The sequence below is a fragment of the Notamacropus eugenii genome, chromosome 1 (assembly GCF_028372415.1).
Source record: "Notamacropus eugenii isolate mMacEug1 chromosome 1, mMacEug1.pri_v2, whole genome shotgun sequence".
Lineage (NCBI taxonomy): Eukaryota > Metazoa > Chordata > Mammalia > Diprotodontia > Macropodidae > Notamacropus > Notamacropus eugenii.
Genome location: NC_092872.1, coordinates 334,552,974 through 334,563,301, shown reverse-complemented (window position 1 = coordinate 334,563,301; position 10,328 = coordinate 334,552,974).

Sequence of the window (10,328 nt, the reverse complement as noted above, 5' to 3'; positions counted from 1 at the left end):
CTCAGCCAGCCTATAGGATGATTTAGTTATTAATAATGACCCCTAAGCCCTGACCTATGAATAACATAGCCACTAGTGCAGGCTGCTCACTAGAAGGTGGGTGAGAGGGAAGGAAGGGACACTGGTTCTCCTCTTTTTGTTTCTTCAGGTTACCCTGACTCTGAGGAGATGGGGAGAGAGGAAATTCCCAGGCCACTTGGGATCAGAGTGTGATTAGGCAATTCTTTAATTCTAAAGATTTATCTTCCAGGTAAGTAATACGTAAATGAGAAGAACCGTCAGTGAGGAGGTGGAATTTCATTTGGCTTTAAAGCTTGATGAAGAACTCAAGGGAAACCAGAAAGGGAGAATATTTAACGCATAGGAAACAATGAGAACAGAGGTAAAAAAAACAGGAAAGGAATCTAAATGAGCTAGATGAGTATAGAGTTTGTGGAGGACAAAAGGAGATAATGCTAAAAGGTTATTTTAATTGACTCTTCAACAGCTAGACCCCAAAAATCCTCCTTCCTGACTCCCTCATCTACCACTCCTTTATCAGGAAAACTTTTCTTTGTGTCCCCATCAATTTATTTCCTTCTCCTTCAGAATTAGACTCAAGTTTGGCCTTCTCTGGGAGACATCACAGTGAATTGCTAAGAGTGTTGGATTTGGAAGCAGAGAACCTGCATTCAAATTCTGCCCCTGATGGGTTCTCCTTTGATGGTCTGAGACAAGTCCTATCCTCCTTGGACATTGGTTTCATCTGTAAAATGAGAGAGTTGGACTAGACAACCAATGAGATTCCTTCTAGATCTAAATCTATGATCGTCAGGGCTAAGCTTGATTATAGTTTCTGCTACTCCCTGTGTGACCCTAACCTCTCTGACACTCAAATTTCCTCATCAGAAAAAAAACAAGGGGGATTAGACTACATGACCATTAAGATTTCTTATAGTTCTAAATCTTTGATCCTAAATTCTCCATGATTAATCCCTTAATATATCAATTACCACATTTCATGAGTAACTAAAATAGTTGCCTGACTACTGAAAGGGAGACTAGAGATAGGGAATGGTTAAATTCTTAGTGTGAGCACCTCAGAAATCAACAAATGCCACAGATCAGGGCTAGATTTATTATTTTGCTGATTGTCTAGGCATAGGAAAGTGAGGGAGAATATGTTAATAATATAGATTAAACTTAAAAGTGTGTTGTGTGGACCTTTTGGGGGGGAAGGCATTTATAAAATATTTATCAGTACACCCTTGAACCTTGAAATATGACCCAGGGCTCTATGCTCAGGGAACTTAATTATCTATCCAGGGTACTGAAACAGGTAGACAATATGAAGTAGACTTAATATTAGTGTGGATCTAACTCCTTGCTATTTCAGGTTCAAGTGGGGTGTTTGAGGATCCTCATAGTTATACAAACATGGCTTGATTTCCCCCATCCCAGTGCACTGTCTATTAGGATCTTAGATTTATACCTAGAAGTGACGTTAAGGACATATAATACAATCCTGTTTTACAGATGAGACAATTGAGGTCTAGGGAGGAGAGAGAACTTTTTCTCAGGTCAAACAGACAATAAGTGACAGTCAAGATTGAATTCAGGTTGTCTGACTTCAAATCTAGCATGGTTTCTACCATATCATGTTTCCAAAGCATTATCATAAGAACTTTACATCAAATAACCAATTATTTAAGTAGAATAGAATCACAAAATAAATGGCAAGGGAAAATCAAGCTGAAGACTCATTCTGAAGTAAGTCCTCATGAAAATCTCCCCAAAAAACTCAACTCATGCAGAAATCAGCAAACTTTCTTATATGAGAATATGAGGCAGAGGAGAGGTCATTCATTCTCTCTACTTATCTGGGGCTTAGATGACATGAAGCTCCGCTAGTACCTCTCAAGCTAGGCTATGCTTAGCAGTTCCAGGTTTATTTGGATTCTGTCAGGACTCCTAAGTTCAGGAATACCATTTTAGACTCACCTCACTTCAACCACAGACCTGCCTGTGTCCTCTCTGCCTTTACCAAATCCCATGCTGCTCGATCCACCTTCTCACCTCCTGGTATTTCTGTTTTCTATCCAGTCATATAACAGAACTTAAGTAATTTTCCCCAGTGAATAATTCTTTGGATCCTGAGCATTATGCGAAATTAAGACATAGGGACTATTCTCTTTGGCCATGTCCATTATAACAGCAAGTATATAACAGGCTGTTTGGGTGTTTGTTTTGTTTAAATGCTATGGGTATACCAAGGAGAGACAGATCATTTAAAGAGAGCGCTGGATTGTAAAGAAAAACAACTTTGAAAGACTAATCAGCGTGGTGACCAACCACATTCCAGAGGCCTGATGATGAAGTCACCTTTTGACAAAGAGTTGATAGACTCAAGATGCCAAATAAGATAGATATTTTCTGATTCAGTCAACCTGTGAGTTTGTTTTATTTGACTTCGCATATTTATTATAAAGACTTTGCTTTTCTTCTGTTTTATCTCCTTGTTTCAAGTCTCTCCTCATTCTAGTGCATCATCTTATTCCACTGTCAAATTAATTTTCCTCAAGTATAGGTCTGGCCACATCACACCCCTTATTCAATCAACTGCAGTGGCTCCCTATTACCTTCAGGATCAAATATAAAATCCTCTGGCTTTTAAAGTCCTTCATAACTTTGTAATTTCCCTTCTCCCATTTTTCAGTTTTCTTATATCTTATGCCCTGATCAAATGACAGTGGCATCTTTGTTGTTCCTTGAACAGCTGTTGCTTTTTCACTCATCCTTCCGAAACTCTCTCCCTCATCTTCTCTGCCTTCTGGCTTCCTTCAGGCCTCAGCTAAAATCCCAGTTTCTGCAAGAAACTGTCCCCAATATCCCTCAATGGCTTAGTTCCAACTTACCTTTTATTTACCTTGTTTGTACATAACTGATTATGTGTGGTCTGCCCTATTACACTGCGAGCTCCTTTAGAGCAGAAACTATTTTTTTTAACCTTTTTTTTGGTTCCTCAACATTTAGTGCAGTGCCAGACACATATTAGATACTTACTAAATGTTTCTTGACTTGTTTCCAATGAAGGAGGGAGAAAGAAAGAGAAAGGAGATAGAAATAGGGTGACAAAAGAAATAAAGCAGAGAAAAGAGGCTCATTGAGATTTTTTCTTAATTCACAGAAGAAAACTAAAAGATCACAGAAAAGCAAGAAAGTTTTGAGAGCTATGGGTTGGAATCAATTACATACATAAAAAGAAAAGAAAGCTGTACATAATAGTCACAATTTCACTTAAAATGTTCTTTTTCTCTACTATTATGTATATGAAAATACTCACTTTATTGAGTGTATATTTAGCTCAGAATAAAAATAATTTAAAAAAAATTTTTAAAGAGCATAATTTTGAAGCCAAGAGACCTAGACTTATATTCTGGTTTTTCTAACTGCCTATGTGACCTTAAGAAAATCATATCCCATTCCTGAGTCTCATTACTCTTGTTTGTAAAATGAGGGAGTTAGATAAGAATGACTTCTATGGTTCCTTCCAGCTCCATGATGTGTGGCTTCTCCCTAGGGACATCAAGGGAGGCTTCATGAAGGAAGTGACCCCTGAGTCAGGCCTTAAAGGTCAGATTTTGAACGTCAGTTTGTGAGAGCAATCTTTAAGTCCTAAATTCTCCCTAGCTGCAAGGACAATGGTTATAAAAAGCCTAGACCAGAAATGGGCACAGTATGCTGTTGACAGAAAAGCTGAGACTTTAGAGAGAATAAATGTTCCAACCCAAAAAAGGTCCCCTATGTATCCCAGCCCCCAAAAGACTTTGTTCTGAGCCAGTTTGGCAAACAGGAACTGGCCAAGATTTTGATCAGCTTCCAACATGCTTCCCTTTATCAAACTTCACAAGGCTTCCTTTTCCAGCTAGGGCTGTCCAGGAGTCCCCTAAAGAATACAGCCCTCAACGAGCTCCCAGGAACCCAGGACAATGACAATGACTCATCCCCGAGGGCTGGGTCATCTGGGAACTTCATTAGGTTGCGGAGTGCCAAGCTTGTCCTGGCTCCAGTTTTGGGAGTCAAGACTTCCCACCCCCTCAGTCTTCACTGTGGCCCCACTAACCAGGTTCTTTTCCCAGTGAACAACTCCTTTTCCTTTTGCAACCATTCTTCACCCATTTCATTACAACCTAGATGTCCTGCCATCCCTTAGAGTCCTAAACTGAATGCTAGACCTTCTCCTTGACTTCTTTTGTGCCAATGACACCACCATTCTTGAATGGTGATTAAATTGAAAAGTATGATTAAAAACTGAATTCTTCTTTTTACCTTCCTCTCCCCTCACATCCAATCAATGACCAGTTTGGAAAGTTCTTTGTGAAACTTAAAACAGTATATAAAAGTGAGCTTTAATATTTAAGGGACCAGGAATCTTGCCATTATACATATTCCCTCCACTAATGAAACTTACAGCTCCTATATATTTCAATATTAAGTGTATGATAATTGCAATTATAAACTCCTCTCTACTCCAGTGAGAATATGGGAGAATGGAGTAAGATATGATCTCTCCTCACGTTCATCCAATGACTTAAAACTGTCACTGAACCAGTTAAAATATCCAATCCGATCCAATTATTGTAATAAATAAACATTTATTAACTGCCTACTATGAATTAGGCACTGCACTAAATACTGGGATTATAATTAATAAATATACAGTCTCCACCCTCAAGGAGTACCTTAAGCTAATGGAGCAGACAACAAGGAGACAGGAAAGTAGGATACGGGGAAACACGAGGAAGTACCTGGCACAAGGGCATCTTGTACAATGGAGTAGAAGCCACACAAAGCAACATATGCAGAGTGGAGTTCACTACTTTCTTTCAGGTTAATTCACATTCACCATGGTTATGAAAAGACAATTTCACCTCCCCTGTATCATTAGAAAGCAAGATACCTCCCAATAATTCCACATCTTGATCCACGAGGGTCTTTCTAGAAAGGAGTTGTCCTAACCCTCTCCAAAGTAAGAAGCCCTGCCAAATAGGGACCTGAGCCATTTCCCTGGGGTGTATGGAGTCTTAGCTAAGTTTGGTTGCTATGACTAAAGACTTATAGTGACTATACCCCAGCTGACTGAAGCTGAGATGGCTTAGCTGGCCCCAAAGAGAAAAATGCAGAAGATACTAACAGAGAGAAATGTCTCACAGAGACAATGTACCTGGAAACTTCCAGATGATTATTCAGCACAGAACAGCAAGAATGAGCAGAAAAAGTGATCTGTAACATACCAGTGGATAGGACCCAAGAAGCCCAGGAAGGTGAAGCACCCAGCACAGACAAAGCATCCACTGAGAAGGAGAATCAATGAATATTAGAGGTCCTGCAGGATTGAAGATGTGTTTCCTGTGCATATATATTTCTGACATGTGGACCTATGATCCCTGTGCATGCTCATTCTCCCCACTGATAGTGTATATGTATATATATATATATATATATATATACATATATATATATATATGTATATATATATATATATATATATATATATGGGAAAGCATGCCCTATGTATATGGGGAGGGGAGAGATTATATCACAAAAGTTCTTATCATGATTTTCTTTCCTATTTTTTAAAGTTTTACTGATGTGTTTTGTTTCACATTGTTGACATTTATAGAGGACTCCCACTTCTTAAGAGGTCTCTTATAACACAATAAAGCAGATAAGTAAAACCACAATACAGTGACCTATCTGAAAGGGCATGCAACATTTGATAATACACTAGTTTAAAAAAAAATTAACAGAAATCTACTCCCCTATCTCTTTCAAAAAAAGAATTAAAAACGAATTTCTTATAGCAAATATGCATAGTCAAGCAACACAAATATCCGAAGTGTCTATATTTTAAAAACAAAACAAAACGTGTCTCATTCTGCACCTCTCTGTAAAGCCATCACTTCTCTGTAATAGCATATTTTGTCCTCTGGAATAATGAGTGATCATTTATTGATCAGAGTTTGTGTAGCTTTCAAATTGTTATTGTACTTCATTCTCCATCAGTTTAAAAAAGCCTTCAAAATTGTTCATTTTTATAATACTGATATAGTATAAATTATTCTTCTGGTTCCATTTTCTTCACTCTATATCAATTCATGTAAGGTTTTCATGTCTTTTTTGAAACTATCTATACTCTCATTTGTTACAACAAAATAATACTCTGTCACATTCATATGCTGCTTCCTCAATTGATGGAAATCTACTTAGTTTCCAGTTTTTGCCACCACAAAAAGAGCCACTACGGATTTTGTTTTACATGAAGAAATTTTTCTTATTTCTTTGAGCTCTTTTGGGCTTAGGCCTCTTAGTTTTATAGCTAGGTCAAAGAATGATATTTTTTTTCTCTCTCTCTCTTCCTTGCTAACAAAAGTACTTAAAACTATAAAATTTTCCCTTGCTTTGACTGCATCTCTAAAATTTTGGAATACTGCCTCATTAATATCTTTATTGAAATTATCATTTTTATGATTTATTCTTTGACTGTACAATTTTTTAGGACTAAGTTATTTATTCTCCAGTTGGTTTTTCTTTTGGCAAGGCAATTGGGACTAAGTGACTTGCCCAGGGTCACACAGCTGGTAAGTATCAAAGTGTCTGAGGCCAAATTTGAACTCAGATCCTCCTGATTTCAGGACCAGTGCTCTCTCCCCACTGTGCTACCTAGCTGTTTCTTCCAAATGATTTTTATTACTTTTTTTTCAGTGGCCCTCTTTTTATGTAATTTTTATTGCATTGTGATCAGTAAAGGATTTATATGTTTTTGCTTTTGTGCATTTTGATTGTGATGACAATGATAGTTAACATTTAAATAATGTCTACCATGTGCCAAGCACTATGCTAAGAACTTTACAATTATTATCTGATTTGATTCTCACAACAACCCTGGAAGGTAGGTGTTAATTGTTATCTTCATATATAAAGGTTAAGTGATTCTCTCAGGGTCATACAGCTACTAAGTATCTGAGATCAGATTTGAACTCAGATTTTCCTGATAACAGGCTTAGCAATCTATCCATTATGTTACCTAGCTATGAGATTTTTATGTTCTAAGACAAAGTAAGGATTAGGGTGAAGGTTAAGGTTATGACCTCTGGCAGCTATTAAATGGGAACATGAAGTGTGTGTGTGTGTGTGTGTGTGTGTGTGTGTGTTTACTACGCACGTCACTTTTACAAAAACTGATCATGTCTTAGAAAAAGGATCAGCAAAATATGGCCCACAAGTCAAATCTGCCCTGCCACCTGTTTTTGGTACAGCTTGCAAGGCAAGAATGTTGTAGGTTTTTTTTTAACCATTCCTAGCTCAAGGACCATACAAAAATAAAGACAGAGAGATAGGGAAATGATAAATAGATGTACTCCATTCTATTCCCACTCAAGATTTACCAGAGCTCTATCATATTTAATTTTTCTAAAATTCTAATCTGTTACTTAATTTCTTTATTATTTATTTTAAAATTAGATTTCCCTAGAGCTCATGGGGTAAATGGACATCCCCCACTTTTATAATTTTGTCTATTTCTCCTTGTAATTCATTTAGTTTTTCTTTTAAGTATGTTTAAACTATGTCATTGGGTCCATATATTTAACATTTTGAAATCAATTCATTATCTGTTACCTTCCCCAAAATGTAGTTTCTCTCTTCATCTCTAAATTGTCTTTTTTTTTTGCTATTGCCTTATTTGAAATCATAACTGCTACTTTTACTTTGTTGTTATTGTTCAGAGGAGGTATAGTAGATTTTGCTTCAACTACTTATTTTGATTCTCAGCAAGTCTGTTCAAGTATGTTTCTTGTAAACAACATACTGTTTTATTATGCTTTCTCATCCATTGTGCTAACATCTTCCATTTTATGAGAGAATGGGGATTCAGCCCATTCACATTTACAGTTAGAATTATTAATCATTTATTTCTGTCCATTTGATTCTCTCATACTTTCTCTACCTTATATGCCTATCTTCTTGTTTATTTCAAGTCATTACCCTTTCATATTTTTCTCTTAACCTATTCTTTATTATTCCCTGAAACTACCCTTCCTCTTTGATTTCCCTTTTCCCTCTTTTTGTTCATTTCAGTATTCCCGTTAAGTATACAAAATGATCCATGTGTGTGTATTCTGCCCTCTTTTGACCATTGTAAATGAAAGTGAAATTCAAGTAATGTCTGCTCCTTACTTCTTCCATTTTGTATATAATTCTTAGCTCTATTTTTTATTTTAAAAGTTGCATATCTTTTCTCCCATTTTCATTAGAATAGAGAAAGGCAAATTACATAAATATGTATGCTGGGAAATTAATGTGGGTGGTGATAGGAGCAAGAAAAATGTGCCTTGTTATTAGTATCTGATCATAGTTGATATTTTTATAGAATTTAAAATATGCTCTGTGCTCTACATACATTATCCCACTGAGATTCCAGCACATCAAGATCAGGTCAAAATAGGTATAGAATTTAGACATGTAGGGTGGTATCATAATCCAATTAGGAGAGCATGGAAAAATTATCTACCAAACCTGTGATTAAACAAATTGTGATTAAACAAGTGATAGAGCAGGTCACAGGATGTATAGTGCATAATTTGATTACATTAAATTTTAAAAGTTTTTGCACAAACAAAATTATTTCAGGCAAAATTAGAAGGAAAGCAGAAACTGAAGTGAGGGGAAATTACAGCAAGCTTCTCTGATAAAGATCAAAATATATGTAGAGAACTGAATCAAATATATAGAGAACTGAGTGAAATTTATAAAAATAAGAGCCATTCCCTAATCAATAAATGGTCAAAAGATATGAAGAGGCACTTTTCAGAAGAAGAAATCAAAGCTATCAATAATCATATGAAAACAAGCTCTAAATCACTAATAATTAGAGAAATGCAAATTAAGACAAGTCTGAGGCATTATCAGATTGGCTAACATGACAGGAAATGAAAATGACAAGTGCTAGAGGGTATGTGAAAAATAGGTATATTAATGCACTGGTGGTGCAATTGGTAGAGTTGTGAATCGATCCAACTATTCTGGAGAATGATTTGGAACTATAGCTAAGGGGCTAAAAAACTGTACATACCTTTTGACTCAGTCATACTTCTACTAAATCTATATACCAAAGAGAACAAAGAAAAAGGAAAACATATGTACAAAAATATTTATGACAGCTTTTTTTTTGGTGGCAAAGAAATGGAAATTGAGGCAATACCTGTCAAATGGGGAACGACTAAACAAATTGTGGTATATAATTGTGATAGAATATTATTGTGCTAGAAGAAATGACAAAGGGGGTGATTTCAGAAAATCCTGGGAAGACTTATATGAACTGATGCAATAAGAAATGAGCAGAACCAGGAGAACATTCTACACAGTAACAGCAGTCTCATAATGAAAATCAATTGTGAAAGACATCTACTCTAATCAATATGAAGATCCATGATGATTCCAAAGAAGTCATGATAAAAAATGCTATTTATCTCCAGAGAAAGAACTTATAAACTCTGAGAGAAGATTGAAGCATATTTTTTCACTTTATTTTTCTTGCTTTTTTTTTTTGCAACATAGCTAATACAGAAATACATTTGGCATAGCTTTACATGTAAAATAGGTCTCTATTGCTTTCCTTTTCAATGAATGGGAGAGTGGCTAGAGGGAAGGAGAGAATTTTGAGCAGAAAAACTTTTAATAAATTTTTTAAAAAAGATTAAAAGGAAAATCAACTACACCAAATCCATTCTTTTTGTGATGAATTTGCCTAGAAGTGGGAGGGATGTGTGGGGAGTAGGGGAGATGTCAGAGAAAGTTTATGTTTTACAGAGTGGGGGGTGATTTTTAAACATACAGAAATACACATGCAAGAATGTGTGTGTGTGTATTTCATTTCAAGAAATTTCTTTTGGTAAACTTTTATTTTGGGGGGACAAGTTAACAGTAGAAGAAGCCTCAGAACCCATGGCAGTCCCTTAGATCATTCTTCAGGGTAGTAAGATCAGATTGTCACTGAGACTGTGTACACAGGTGGTCCTGTCTTCACCAGAGAAGGCCCCAGTAGCCTCAGGACAGATGTGACTACTAGTCTTTGAAAAGTAGCCCCTGTCTGCCTTGTAGGCAGTAAGAAATATTTTCCACCTTAACAATATTCTGAAAACCTGAACAGAGGAAAATGGAAAGGATTTATTTTTCTGCTTGCTGGAACAGGAAGGTTCCATATTCAAGTGATGAATGTGGGTTAAGATGACCAGGAAAAACCCAATTAACACATATTTTTTTGCTTTGCTTTTATAAAGGAAGATGGG